Genomic DNA, 6,300 nt, shown 5'->3' on the forward strand with positions numbered 1-6,300 from the left:
TACTGAGTCTCTGACTGTGTGGCACTATCCCCAGTCCTGAGCCTCTGACCGTGTGGGACGATCCCCAGTACTGAGCCTCTGACTGTGTGGCACTTTCCCCAGTACTGAGCCTCTGACTGTGTGGCTCTATCCCCAGTACTGAGCCTCTGACTGTGTGGCACTATCCCCAGTACTGAGCCTCTGACCGTGTGGCACTATCCCCAGTACTGAGCCTCTGACTGTGTGACACTATCCCCAGTACTGAGCCTCTGACTGTGTGGCAATATCCCCAGTACTGAGCCTCTGACTGTGTGGCAATATCCCCAGTACTGAGCCTCTGACTGTGGCACTATCCCCAGTACTGAGCCTCTGACTGTGTGGCACTATCCCCAGTACTGAGCCTCTGACCGTGTGGGACGATCCCCAGTACTGAACCTCTGACTGTGTGGCACTATCCCCAGTACTGAGCCTCTGACTGTGTGGCACTATCCCCAGTACTGAGCCTCTGACTGTGTGGCTCTATACCCAGTACCGAGCCTCTGACTGTGTGGCACTATCCCCAGTACTGAGCCTCTGACTGTGTGGCACTATCCCCAGTACTGAGCCTCTGACTGTGTGGCACTATCCCCAGTACTGAGCCTCTGACTGTGTGGCACTATCCCCAGTACTGAGCCTCTGAATGTGTGGCAATCTCCCCAGTACTGAGCCTCTGACTGTGTGGCTCTATCCCCAGTAGTGAGCCTCTGACTGTGTGGCAATATCCCCAGTACTGAGCCTCTGACTGTGTGGCTCTATCCCCAGTAGTGAGCCTCTGACTGTGTGGCACTATCCCCAGTACTGAGCCTGACTGTGTGGCACTATCCCCAGTACTGAGCCTCTGACTGTGTGGCACTATCCCCAGTACTGAGCCTCCGACTGTGTGGCACTATCCCCAGTACTGAGCCTCTGACTGTGTGGCACTATCCCCAGTACTGAGCCTCCGACTGTGTGGCACTATCCCCAGTACTGAGCCTCTGACTGTGTGGCTCTACACCCAGTACTGAGCCTCTGACTGTGTGGCTCTATCCCCAGTAGTGAGCCTCTGACTGTGTGGCAATATTCCCAGTACTGAGCCTCTGACTGTGGCACTATCCCCAGTACTGAGCCTCTGACTGTGTGGCACTATCCTCAGTACTGAGCCTCTGACCGTGTGGGACTATCCCCAGTACTGAGCCTCGGACTGTGTGGCACCATCCCCAGTACTGAGCCTCTGACTGAGTGGCTCTATCCCCAGTACTGAGCCTCTGACTGTGTGGCTCTATCCCCAGTACTGAGCCTCTGACTGTGTGGCACTATCCCCAGTACTGAGCCTGACTGTGTGGCACTATTCCCAGTACTGAGCCTCTGACTGTGTGACACTATCCCCAGTACTGAGCCTCTGACTGTGTGGCACTATCCCCAGTACTGAGCCTCTGACTGTGTGGCACTATCCCCAGTACTGAGCCTCTGACTGTGTGGCTCTATACCCAGTACTGAGCCTCTGACTGTCTGGCTCTATCCCCAGTACTGAGCCTGACTGTGTGGCACTATCCCCAGTACTGAGCCTCTGACCGTGTGGAACTATCCCCAGTACTGAGCCTCTGACTGTGTGGCTCTATCCCCAGTACTGAGCTTCTGACTGTGTGGCACTATCACCAGTACTGAGCCTCTGACTGTGTGGCACTATCCCCAGTACTGAGCCTCTGACTGTGTGGCACTATCCTCAGTACTGAGCCTCTGACTGTGTGGCACTATCCCCAGTACTGAGCCTCTGACTGTGTGGCACTATCCCCAGTACTGAGCCTCTGACTGTGTGGCACTATCCCCAGTACTGAGCCTCTGACTGTGTGGCACTATCCCCAGTACTGAGCCTCTGACTGTGTGGCACTATCCCCAGTACTGAGCCTCTGACTGTGTGGCACTATCTCCAGTACTGAGCCTCTGGCTGTGTGGCACTATCCCCGGTACTGAGCCTCTGACTGTGTGGCACTATCCCCAGTATTGAGCCTCTGACTGTGTGGCACTATCCCCAGTACTAAGCCTCTGACTGTGTGGCACTATCCCCAGTACTGAGCCTCTGACTGTGTGGCACTATCCCCAGTACAGAGCCTCTGACTGTGTGGCACTATCCCCAGTACTGAGCCTCTGACCGTGTGGCACTATCCCCAGTACTGAGCCTCTGACTGTGTGGCACTGTCCCCAGTACTGAGCCTCTGACTGTGTGGCACTATCCCCAGTACTGAGCCTCTGACTGTGTGGCACTATCACCAGTACTGAGCCTCTGACTGTGTGGCACTATCCCCAGGACTGAGCCTCTGACTGTGTGGCTCTATCCCCAGTACTGAGCCTCTGACTGTGTGGCACTATCCCCAGTACTGAGCCTCTGACTGTGTGGCACTATCCCCAGGACTGAGCCTCTGACTGTGTGGCTCTATCCCCAGTACTGAGCCTCTGACTGTGTGGCACTATCCCCAGTACTGAGCCTCTGACTGTGTGGCACTATCCCCAGTACGGAGCCTCTGACTGTGTGGCACTATCCCCAGTACTGAGCCTCTGACTGTGTGGCACTATCCCCAGTACTGAGCCTCTGCATGTGTGGCACTATCCCCAGGACTGAGCCTCTGACTGTGTGGCTCTATCCCCAGTACTGAGCCTCTGACTGTGTGGCACTATCCCCAGGACTGAGCCTCTGACTGTGTGGCTCTATCCCCAGTACTGAGCCTCTGAATGTGTGGCATTATCCCCAGTACTGAGCCTCTGACTGTGTGGCACTATCCCCAGTACTGAGCCTCTGACTGTGTGACACTATTCCCAGTACTGAGCCTCTGACTGTGTGGCACTATCCTCAGTACTGAGGCTCTGACTGTGTGGCACTATCCCCAGTACTGAGCCTCTGACTGTGTGACACTATTCCCAGTACTGAGCCTCTGATTGTGTGGCACTAACCCCAGTACTGAGCCTCTGACTGTGTGGCACTATCCCCAGTACTGAGCCTCTGACTGTGTGGCACTATCCCCAGTACTGAGCCTCTGACTGTGTGGCACTAACCCCAGTACTGAGCCTCTGACTGTGTGGCACTAACCCCAGTACTGAGCATTTGACTGTGTGGCACTATCCCCAGTACTGAACCTCTGACTGTGTGGCTCTCCACCCAGTACTGAGCCTCTGACTGTGTGGCTCTATTCCCAGTACTGAGCCTGACCGTGTGGCACTATCCCCAGTACTGAGCCTCTGACTGTGTGGCTCTCCACCCACTACTGAGCCTCTGACTGTGTGGCTCTCCACCCAGTACTGAGCCTCTGACCGTGTGGCTCTATCCCCAGTACTGAGCCTCTGACTGTGTGGCTCTCCACCCAGTACTGAGCCTCTGACTGTGTGGCTCTATCCCCAGTACTGAGCCTGAATGTGTGGCACTATCCCCAGTACTGAGCCTCTGACCGTGTGGCTCTATCCCCAGTACTGAGCCTCTGACTGTGTGGCACTATCCCCAGGACTGAGCCTCTGACTGTGTGGCACTATCCCCAGTACTGAGTCTCTGACTGTGTGGCACTATCCCCAGTACTGAGCCTCTGACTGTGTGGCACTATCCCCAGTACTGAGCCTCTGACTGTGTGGCACTATCCCCAGTACTGAGCCTCTGACTGTGTGGCACTATCCCCAGTACTGAGCCTCTGACTGTGTGGCACTATCCCCAGTACTGAGCCTCTGACTGTGTGGCACTATCCCCAGTACTGAGCCTCTGACTGTGTGGCACTATCCCCAGTACTGAGCCTCTGACCGTGTGGCTCTATCCCCAGTACTGAGCCTCTGACTGTGTGGCACTATCCCCAGGACTGAGCCTCTGACTGTGTGGCACTATCCCCAGTACTGAGCCTCTGACTGTGTGGCACTATCCCCAGTACTGAGCCTCTGACTGTGTGGCACTATCCCCAGTACTGAGCCTCTGACTGTGTGGCACTATCCCCAGTACTGAGCCTCTGACTGTGTGGCACTATTCCCAGTACTGAGCCTCTGACTGTGTGGCACTATCCTCAGTACTGAGCCTCTGACTGTGTGGCACTAACCCCAGTACTGAGCCTCTGACTGTGTGGCACTATCCCCAGTACTGAGCCTCTGACTGTGTGGCACTATCCCCAGTACTGAGCCTCTGACTGTGTGGCTCTATCCCCAGTACTGAGCCTCTGACTGTGTGGCACTATCCCCAGTACTGAGCCTCTGACTGTGTGGCACTAACCCCAGGACTGAGCCTCTCTCTGTGTGGCACTATCCCCAGGACTGAGCCTCTGACTGTGTGGCTCTATCCCCAGTACTGAGCCTCTGACTGTGTGGCACTAACCCCAGGACTGAGCCTCTGACTGTGTGGCACTATCCCCAGTACTGAGCCTCTGACTGCGTGGCACTAACCCCAGGACTGAGCATCTGACTGTGTGGCACTATCCCCAGTACTGAACCTCTGACTGTGTGGCACTATCCCCAGTACTGAGCCTCTGACTGTGTGACACTATCCCCAGTACTGAGCCTCTGACTGTGTGACACTATTCCCAGTACTGAGCCTCTGACTGTGTGGCACTATCCCCAGTACTGAGCCTCTGACTGTGTGGCACTATCCTCAGTACTGAGTCTCTGACTGTGTGGCACTAACCCCAGTACTGAGCCTCTGACTGTGTGGCACTAACCCCAGTACTGAGCCTCTGACTGTGTGGCACTATCCTCAGTACTGAGCCTCTGACTGTGTGGCACTATCCCCAGTACTGAGCCTCTGACTGTGTGGCACTATCCTCAGTACTGAGTCTCTGACTGTGTGGCACTAACCCCAGTACTGAGCCTCTGACTGTGTGGCACTAACCCCAGGACTGAGCATCTGACTGTGTGGCACTATTCCCAGTACTGAGCCTCTGACTGTGTGGCACTATCCTCAGTACTGAGCCTCTGACTGTGTGGCACTAACCCCAGTACTGAGCCTCTGACTGTGTGGCACTATCCCCAGTACTGAGCCTCTGACTGTGTGGCACTATCCCCAGTACTGAGCCTCTGACTGTGTGGCTCTATCCCCAGTACTGAGCCTCTGACTGTGTGGCACTATCCCCAGTACTGAGCCTCTGACTGTGTGGCACTAACCCCAGGACTGAGCCTCTCTCTGTGTGGCACTATCCCCAGGACTGAGCCTCTGACTGTGTGGCTCTATCCCCAGTACTGAGCCTCTGACTGTGTGGCACTAACCCCAGTACTGAGCCTCTGACTGTGTGACACTATCCCCAGTACTGAGCCTCTGACTGTGTGACACTATTCCCAGTACTGAGCCTCTGACTGTGTGGCACTATCCCCAGTACTGAGCCTCTGACTGTGTGGCACTATCCTCAGTACTGAGTCTCTGACTGTGTGGCACTAACCCCAGTACTGAGCCTCTGACTGTGTGGCACTATCCCCAGGACTGAGCCTCTGACTGTGTGGCACTATCCCCAGTACTGAGCCTCTGACTGTGTGGCACTATCCCCAGTACTGAGCCTCTGACTGTGTGGCACTATCCCCAGTACTGAGCCTCTGACTGTGTGGCACTATCCCCAGTACTGAGCCTCTGACTGTGTGGCACTATCCCCAATACTGAGCCTCTGACTGTGTGACACTATCCCCAGTACTGAGCCTCTGACTGTGTGGCACTAACCCCAGTACTGAGCCTCTGACTGTGTGGCACTAACCCCAGTACTGAGCATTTGACTGTGTGGCACTATCCCCAGTACTGAGCCTCTGACTGTGTGGCTCTCCACCCAGTACTGAGCCTCTGACTGTGTGGCTGTCCACCCAGTACTGAGCCTCTGACTGTGTGGCTCTATCCCCAGTACTGAGCCTCTGACTGTGTGGCTCTATCCCCAGTACTGAGCCTGACTGTGTGGCACTATCCCCAGCACTGAGCCTCTGACTGTGTGGCTCTCCACCCAGTACTGAGCCTCTGACTGTGTGGCTCTATCCCCAGTACTGAGCCTGACTGTGTGGCACTATCCCCAGTACTGAGCCTCTGACCGTGTGGCTCTATCCCCAGTGCTGAGCCTCTGACTGTGTGGCACTATCCCCAGTACTGAGCCTCTGACTGTGTGGCACTATCCCCAGTACTGAGCCTCTGACTGTGTGGCACTATTCCCAGTACTGAGCCTCTGACTGTGTGGCACTATCCCCAGTACTGAGCCTCTGACTGTGTGGCACTATCCCCAGGACTGAGCCTCTGACTGTGTGGCTCTATCCCCAGTACTGAGCCTCTGACTGTGTGGCACTCTCCCCAGTACTGAGCCTCTGACTGTGTGGCACTAA

Source organism: Scyliorhinus torazame, chromosome 4, assembly GCF_047496885.1.
Source record: "Scyliorhinus torazame isolate Kashiwa2021f chromosome 4, sScyTor2.1, whole genome shotgun sequence".
NCBI classification, from domain to species: Eukaryota; Metazoa; Chordata; class Chondrichthyes; order Carcharhiniformes; family Scyliorhinidae; genus Scyliorhinus; species Scyliorhinus torazame.